This window comes from Quercus robur, chromosome 9 (genome assembly GCF_932294415.1).
Source record: "Quercus robur chromosome 9, dhQueRobu3.1, whole genome shotgun sequence".
Lineage (NCBI taxonomy): Eukaryota > Viridiplantae > Streptophyta > Magnoliopsida > Fagales > Fagaceae > Quercus > Quercus robur.
This window is the reverse complement of record NC_065542.1, coordinates 4,218,589-4,228,023: the sequence shown is the minus strand read 5'-3', so window position 1 is coordinate 4,228,023 and position 9,435 is coordinate 4,218,589. Positions and strand designations below refer to the sequence as shown.

Here is a 9,435-nt window from a genome sequence, read left to right as displayed (position 1 = left end):
AGAACAAAGCAATATAAATAGAAGTTGGGTTCTACTTTAGGAAACTTTTTATAGAAAAATAAAAAAGTAACTCATTTTTTTGTTACAGATTTTTCAATTTTTGTAAGAAGTTTCATAAAATTGATAATTAAGGTATGATGTTCTTATATGGTCCTTGCCTAGGCTAATCACATCATAATGGCATATCAGAAAAAATATAGAAATCATGCATTGCTTGTACTCCTTCTTCAGCATTTATGCATATCACATCATAATGGCATCTGAATTCTGAACAAATTGAACGAAAGCAATATGAAAATAACTTAACTTTATTTCTTTCTCCAATAGGGCATTACAATTGGAAACAGGAAGTTTCTCTTTCTCCAATTTCTTCTAGTATAAATTTTTTCTAGTATCAAATATCTGCTCGCATTGTTTCAAGAGATTTTAGAGCTTTATAATCCTCACTGCAATTCACCAAATCTGCAAGTTCTCACTTTTCTTTCCTACTTCCATATCTTTTATTTCTTTCTTTTCCTATTTCCTAATTTATTTTCCTTATAATTTGATCTTCAGTTTTGATTCAGTGTAGCTTTTATCTAAATTGTGATTGAAAATTTATCAGGATATTTTCAATGGCTTCCATGAACAACGAAAGAGCCTCATCATCTTCCTCTTCCTCCCATCGATTGACATACGAAGTATTCCTTAGTTTTTGAGGTGAGGACACCCTCAATGGTTTTACAAGCCATTTATATACTACGTTGGATCAAAAGGGCATTTACACCTTTATATACTACGTATGGTATATAAGAAAGGCAATGAAGATGTCAATAGAAGTATGGCTTAGTGTAGCAACAATAGCAACATTCCTTATAAGGGTTTGGATGTTCTCCTTCATAAATTCAGCTATGCCAAGCAAACCCGTGATGACTATGATGGAGTTGGACCTAATGGAGAAGGAAGCTCTAACGATGTACCACACCCAAAACGGAATGTGACCAAAACGGATTGTGAGGAGTCAATTGAGTACAGAGAATGTGGTGAGGAATTAAGCAACTGGGAGGAATCTAGTGAAAGTGACCAGGAAGGTTAATCAACTTTTCTCTCTACATTACCTGTAAGTCATTGTCTTTCTTCTTAATTCAAGTTCTATTGATTGTTGCACTATCTTTTTCTCTTAAGTGTACATTTATGAATGGATTGCCCACCATATGTTTGATTAGAGCTATCAATGAGACTCCTTGCAATTTAACTTGAAAGAACAAAGAATGAAGAGGAAAAGCTTTTTTATTGTGATTGACAACAAACTTTGTAAAGTTAATAATGTCACTAATAGAAATCAACAAATACTGTGAATAATAGATATTATTGAGTCGATTACTAAATGGCCTTAGCCATGTGCTGTAAATATTTTGCAATGTTAGGTTAACATCTTACACCTCATCGTCCCATGTGATGCTTGTGTTGAGGCATGGGTGAGACTGACACCTTAATAATATTTGAATCTCATTTAAAAGTGATATCTTTTTCCTCTGCAATTTGTTAGTTAGAATGTATGTAATGTCAAATATGAATGGAAAGGGTGCTACAGCCTATCACATGCATTGCCTCATTGATATGTAATATTAATAGTCTAAAACTCATTTCATACATAGCATTCCTCTTAATAATGGAAGTTCTTACCGTATGACTTTTGTCCTTTGGGCTCTTGATGTTCTTGAAATTTCCCAGGCCCATTTCACATATTCACCTTTACAGTAATTGGTCTTGTGCAGGCAAACAACCATGTAGAAAAGGTTGAAAAATGGAGAAGGTAGTTTGCTTAGATTTGTAAGCCATGCTCTGCTTGTTATGTTGTTTTAATGCATTTTGTCTTTAATTTATGTTTTGTCACATTTTCCTTGTTATTTTGTCATTTTAGCCCAATATATTACATTTCATTGTGAATTGATAATACCCCTTTATAAACATCCAAGTATATACATATGGTAGATTCTCTGAAAGTTGTGGTAGATGTGCTAGTCAAAGATACTTTCAGGTGGAATTCTGAATTAGTCACTCTATAGTCAAAATGATGCCGAGAGAATTTTACAAATTCCTGATTGTGTCACTGACAAGCTCATAAGGACTCATTCCAAATCTGGGGCTTCTTTGGTTGAAATAGGATAATGGTTGTTGCATACCAGGAATTATAGAAGACAAAGCTGCCAGGTCTTTCAGTGATCTTACTGGCACACCCTTAACTGAAGATCCTGAGTATTGGAACTAGTTATGTAGGTTACAATAACCATATAAAATGATTGTCATTCTTTGGAGGATTTTATTGAATTTTCTAATTGTGATGGCAGAATTGTGAAGACATCCGAGGACTTATGTCCTTTGTGTCGAAGATACTAAAAGTCTAAAAACTTAGACCACATATTTGTTTTTCCTTGTCATCCAGAGATATCTATTTTTTTTTTAATCTATCCATTATAACTTATTTCAATCAGTCTTACTTGATTCAGGCATGGATAAAGGGAATCAAGGAAATTTAGAAAACTTAAAGTACTTCACGTTGTTTTTTGTCTCTATTTTATGGTCTATTTGGAATTATAGGAACAAGGCAACTATGAAGAAAGGGCCTTTCTCTGCCACTAATGTGGTCATGTATTGTAAAAGTTTGGATACAATGTGCAAGGTAGCTAACAATTTAAAAAACAATGAAAAGCCTTGACAGCAGCAGGATAAGCAAATCCAAACCTTTAGAGATTGTTCCAACTAGAAACCACTCCTGTTGTAGGAAAGCTGCAAGGGTAGGAGAAGGAAATAGAGAGGATCTAGTTTCTTTTGTAAAAATAGAGAAGGTGCATGTCCATGGCTGGTTGTTTCATCTGGGTTGTCAAAGATTCTATGAGAGCAGCTATTTTGGCTTTCTGTGAAGGATTGTTGAAGCTTCAAGCTTTGCGAGTTCTCTCTGTTATTATTCTTAGAAGTAACAAAGAGGTGGCAGAGTTAGCTAGTAGAGAGGCAGTGATGAAGCCATGAAGGACATTCAACATTTTACAAATGTTTGGGTTTGACAGGTCAACAGACGTCCGGCAGAGGCTTGATCTCTAGCAACCATTGCCTCTAAGTTCTTTATGAACATATTAGCTTGGACAACAGACAATGAACTCCTAATCTTGTACTCTTTTCTTCTTGTGCTGTTTTGGTTAGAAAGAGCTTTTTGTTGGTGTTCTAAAAGCAGTAGAAATCATTTGCTAGAAAGCAAGTATACATCAAAATTGAAAAGCTTTTCCTGCCAAGGTATTAATTTATTATTTATGGTTCTATCCAATGTTGTTTTCTTCCATTCAAAATTATGCTTCTGGGTTGTCCTCATTTAGAAGTCCATAAGCACAAGCTCATAGTAAAGGCATGAAAGATTGACAGGAAGTTAAAAATGAAAAATCTAGAATTCTCATTCTTATATTTTTCCTTCTTGTCCTTTCCATATGATTTGGTTTGCTCTAATATGAAGTATGCAAAGGGTTTTTTTTTTTTTTTTTTTTTTTTGAACTATTAAAAGGCTTCCTTCTTTTTTCTTGTAATCTAGGAATCTGGTTTGGTTTGATCTATCCATTAGAACTGATTTCATTCAGCCTTATTGGATTCAGGCATGGATCCTGACCTGGCAGAAGGTATCGGGGGTAATTAGAGAACTTAAAGTATTTCTTGGTGTCATTTATCATTATTATATGGTCTATTTGGTCTTATAGGAACAAGATGTCTAATTGGTCTTATAGGAGCAAGGCAACTGTGAAGGCAGATGCTTTCCCTGCTGATAATGTGGTCACGCATATTAAAAGTATGATTTCTATGCGCTAATCATTTCTGTTCAATCATGCTAGAGGATAAAATCAGCACTTTTGTTGCTCTATTTGTACCAATTTACTACAATTATTCATAGGAGAATACAATATATGCATGCCACTTCAGTTTTGTTGTAAAATCAAATGAAAGCAGAAAATTTGGGCCCTTTTCCCCAGATGTCAGTTCTCTTAGGGCCTATTAAAAAAACAGCATGTGATCTGTTTCTTTTCCTTCACTACAACTACCCTTTTGAAATCTAAAAATTGAGATTTTATCTGTTGTTTTGTTGATTTTCTCTAAGGTTATGATGAATTTTGTTGATGTTGTTCTGTTTGGTGATTAGAAAGCTGGAAATTTGCGTCTTTTTTTTTTTTTTTTTGGATTTTGTGCTGAGTTTGCCTTGGAAGTGGAGGCTTTTTATTTTTCTGAATCCCAATATAAGAAACTTAAAGTTCATTATTTTTTGTTTTCATTTAAACAATTTGATCTTAGAAATAAAATTTTGTCTAGAATATCTGATGATAGTGTGTAGAGGGCAAGTAAGCTCTCGTTTAGTATTATTGATTTATTTTCTTAAAACATTTGTAGTAGATGGATTATCTTCTAAGAATTTAATATCTTTAATTGTGTTATTGCTGATTAGAATCATCTTTATTGTTGTACTCAGTACAAACTCTTATTTTATTTATTTAGTTTTACTTGTTATCTATGCACTTCTTTTTCAGTCCATGAGCATTCAGACACAATTCTTGACAATTTGGAATTAGAAACTTCTTATTATCTTATTTTTCATTCAGAAACCAATATAAGACACGTTTTTTTTTTTGTTTTTTTTTTAACATTTGTTTTTGTTTATGTGACTATTTCGATCTTTGGCGGCTAGGAAAGTTGACGAATATTAATGTAGAAAAGATACAAAGCCTTTGAATTCTATCTTGTTTGGATGTTTTAGATTTGGGAATTGTAATGCTAGACTAATATGGGCTGAAAATTAGTTCTTGACTTCTCAACTTTGTGGGTTCCCTTTGAAACATATAAATTTTGTTTTCTTATCCTATAATTTTAATAGAAACTGGATGAGTGACAAAATGCTGGGTTTATGCATTCTGATGGTTTTGTTTTCAGAACACATAACTATGGCTCAAGCAAGTCAGTTATGTTTGGCTTTGCTGGAAATTTCTTTCCTTTACATAAAATGCATTTTTTTCCCAAGAAGATAGGAGAAGCTTATTGTGGGTTGTCTTTTTGTTTATTTGTTTTCTAAAGGTAACAGTTGGAGCTATGCCAGAAAGCTTTGGAGGATATAATTTTTTATTTGGGGCAGGTTGTGGGAAGACCCACATTTCTGTACTGCTTATACATGAGCTGAGTCCCTTAATAAGGAATCCCCAGAAGAACATATGCATCTTTCTCGCCCATACAGTGGCTCTGATTGAGCAGGTAAGGTACTATTTATCTTGTTTGATTTTGTAATTTGATGTTTAGTTTAAAGTTGTATTTAAGTTGGAGACAATTTTTGTAGTTTATATTGCTGATTCATTGCACAATAATGGAGTGGTGTTCTCCTTGGCTTGGCTGAAGTGGTAGGTGTGCAGGCCTTGATATGGGGGTTAGGCTATAGGTTTTCAGTGCTCATGTATGCAATTTCTCATTGGTATTCTAGATTTTAAGATAGGGCTTTCTGATTATACATGCTTCAAGTTCACCTTGGAATGGAGTTTGGCATTTAATAAATAGAATCATGATTATACTATGAATTCTTTCTTATATAATATATATATATATATATATATATGTATGTATGTATGTATGTATATTTTTTCTGAAATTTGTGTTTGCTCTGTTTACTTTTCCCGTCAACTAAATTTTCCAAAGTTGAATAATGTTCTACATGATATTTTTTTTTAGTAGTTTGATTTGATTTTAGATCTGTGCAGTTCTGTTAAGGGCATCATAATTTGACTTTAGATCATATGTGGTTTTTGGCCAGTCATATTGACTCTAACACTCTGCCATACCGATTAATTATTGGTAGGTTGCAGGTGTTGATTATTGAAAACTGAAATTTAAGAATTTTATAGACATGGAAAATTTTATTGCAAAATGGGGAATAACGCCTTTTCAGAAATAGATAGTTTGACATTGCCAATATGTTTCTCAAAAAAAAAAAAAAAAAAAAAAAAAAACCAATATGTACTATGTATATATTTTCTATTCTTTTGGATAAACATCGTAAACATTGAAAACTGAAGAGGTTCATTGTTGTTTGTATGTTATAGTTGAATTAGATTTCCACATACAGAAATGAAATTAGAATATGAGTTTTTTTTTTTTTTTTTTTTTTTAAAGTAAATTAGAATATGTGATTGCTTGCCAGCACTTCACATCATTTTAAGTGGTCAGAAAAAAATGAGAGAAGCATACTGCTTGTACATATGACCCGTGTGAGATTGGGAACACTGCTAGTATCCACAGAAATTTTTTTGGGACAATGTTTCAATTTGGAATTTGTTGATAGATCTCATGTGCATGATTTATACTTTTCTTTCTATCTCAACCTCACTGTAAAATATATTCTCAAGATTTGTATGAGCCCTAATGTATACTTTATTTTTCTTTAACCTAAACAATGACTTTTTTTAAAAAAAATTAAATTTTTTTTTTTTATCAACAACAATAAAAGCCTCAATGCTAGTAAAACCACAGTTTTAAATATACTTAATGTATTGGTTCTTTGGTGATTTATTGAACATACCTCTGTGAATGAAATTGACAATTAAACTCTATTGTGTAGATGCTATGACTATATTAAATTTTCCAAGCAAATTTGCATTTTCTGGTTTGTTGCTCTATTTTTCTGGGCATCGAATAGTTCTACCTACGGTCCTGCACTCATTATGGATGTCCTTGTTCTAAATTAGAAAATATTTTCGATATTATACAAATATATTCTCATCTTTGTAGATTGGTGTTGACACTGCAGATCATGCTCATGTAACTGGGCAGATGCCAGTGAATTGACTATTGTCTTCTGGACATAAAGAGGACTTGCAACCAGAAATAGTGATTGGTTCTGCTTCTGCAGACGACTGTGCTATTAAGCCTTTGATGAGTTCAGTAGCTTCAGTATGGGGAAAGAGGCTTGTCATAGGATTTATTCTAATTGAAGTTATTGTTGATAATGTTGGGTTGCATTTCAGTCAGTTTAGCCATGTTTTGTGTAAGGTTGAATTTATTCAACCATCTAATTGGCTTTATTCCGTGCCAAATTTGCTTGTAATTCAGCATTTAGTAACCCTGTATTTAGGTGGGTTTGTGGTAAGGGTAGTGAGTGAGATAGAGTGAAGTTTGCTCAAGAGTGTGCAAGAACACAGAGACTCGCGGCTGGGACTCGCGGGTGGACTCGCGGCTGCAAGCCGCCAGAAGCTGCACACGTGCCAAGCATGCTGGAAGATGAACAGGCATGCTAGCTGGAGCACTACAGGACAAAACAGGACAACTGGCCATACGGTTAACTCGCGACTGGATCTCGCGACTTGGTCAAGCCGCAAGGTCAAACCGCGAGCCACCCCTGTTTTGTAAAACCTGACGTTTCACATTCCTCTCCCACTCCAGTATAAATACCCCTTTAACCCACGATTGAAAGAGAGCTTCCAGAGAGAGAAACCCTAAAGAAAAACAAGATTGTTTCACCCACAATCTTTACCTTAGAGTCTCTTCAAATTCCCCTACTCTTTTCCTCTCCATTGTCAAATCCTTGAGAGGCATTATACCAAACCTGGTTCTCACCATCATCATCACTGTGAGACAGTCGTTTGGATTTCTGGGAAGCAGTTAGGAAGGAGCCAATCTTCATTGGTTGATGCTACGGTGTAGTAGCGGAATCCGGGAAGCTAGAAAAGAAAAAGGTTTGGCGCAACCTCGTTGGAGTAAGAAGCTTGGAGGGCTTAGGTGCACCAGGTAGATTAGGCTTGGAGGGTCTATTGCTGTCCTTGTATCCCAACTGTATTTTCTAGTGGATTGATTACCGCTTGGAGGGCGGCGGAGAGGTTTTTCGCCGAGGTCTTCGGTTTCCTCTTTGATAACACATCGCGTGTTGTCTTTGTGTTTGCATCTTCCTTCCTCTCTATCTTTGCCTTTATATTATCTGCTGTGGATTTTATTTTGTTATGGCTTAGATAGTTTTTATCCAATTTCATATTATAGCATATGTTAAGTTTCCGCACACTAGTTGTTTGACATATTGCTTGTATTGGTTAAGTTGGAATTTGGGGGTCTAAACGTTCAAAAGTGTTTTTGTACACGTTTTTGAACTTTCATTTTGGACGTGTATCTTCCCAAGGTAATAGCAGCTGATTAGTATCTAGTCTAATTGAGAATGGTGTAGATGGTTAGATGATAAAAATATTTTGTAAATGCTTAAATTATGGCCATGCAGCATGTAATTAGATGTGTCGAAGGTTTTAAATGTGCTTGCTTGCAGAGTAATACTTTTACCACATTGTCTATATAGCAAACATTCAATATTGTGCAACGCTAGTAATAAGCTGAAATCAAGACATTGAGATATGACTACAAGACAAAAAATGCACATGATGAAAACTGAGGTAGCACCAATTGGAAAACAGCTGAGAATGAGATATTCTGCCAAATTCATCCAAGGATGCATATTAAGAGTTAGTAACTTCTCGGAGGCTTTTCTTCTTACTAATTGATTGCATGGTTTTTTCACATTGCTATTTGCAAGTCATGAAATTGATTTTGTACTGTAATTGCATATGCTGTATGTTATTGTTATATATTTGTATTTATCACATCCTTTTGCAGGTTTTGCTTGTGCTATGATGCGGAAGCATCAAGAAGCAAAACATGTCTATTTCTAGAAAACAAGAGACAAAACTTGTTTGTTTTTAAAAATAATCTCGAATTCACGAGGGTTCCATAAATCCACAAGGGAAAAGAGTCTAGAATCTACCAAAAAATAGAAAGACAAAAGTCTGAATTTTATTGATTAAATAATTGTTCAAAAAACGTGTACAGGCTTAGGGGCCTATTTAAGGTCTCCGTAAAACTTGACAGACAATAAAATATAATGTAAAATAACTCCTAATTAATATCTAACCATAACAGAAACCAAATTTGACCTAAAAAGCATTAAAAGCACCATAAAACAAGGAAATAAATACCCTAAGCCTAAAATAACGTTTTTTTACATAAAAATACCAAAATTAATAAATTCAAAAATTAAATAATAAATTTTGTCCTACATTAGACCCCCCTGCTTGAAACAAACTCGCCCTCGAGTTGATGGTTGAAATCTTCCATGCCAAGAGAACAAATACTTTGAATACTTCATCTTCTTTGTATTCTTACCAAACTTGAAAGTCATCAATTGAGCAACTTGAACTTTTTGTCTCTTGATATTCATGTAATTAACAATATTCACCAAATAAGAGTCAATAATCACATCAAATCTTTCCACCTAATAAAATCAATAAATTTTGTTTCGGTGTCTCTCATCAAAATAATAGGAGCTTGAACATTGCAATCATCTAACTTGACTTCATCGAGATCGTTGACAACTTCCTCTATAATTTCTTCTTTAATGGTCTCTATTAT

The 9,435-nt window shown here is 33.9% G+C and overlaps 1 long non-coding RNA gene across 1 annotated transcript; it reads left to right on the top strand.

The window, feature by feature from the left end:
* The first annotated feature begins 350 nt into the window (after window positions 1–350).
* Window positions 351–5,462, top strand: LOC126699989 (uncharacterized). Its single transcript, XR_007646954.1, has 3 exons — window positions 351–1,099; window positions 1,758–1,795; window positions 5,083–5,462. It is a non-coding gene; the product is annotated as an uncharacterized LOC126699989 (long non-coding RNA).
* The last annotated feature ends 3,973 nt before the right edge of the window (window positions 5,463–9,435 follow it).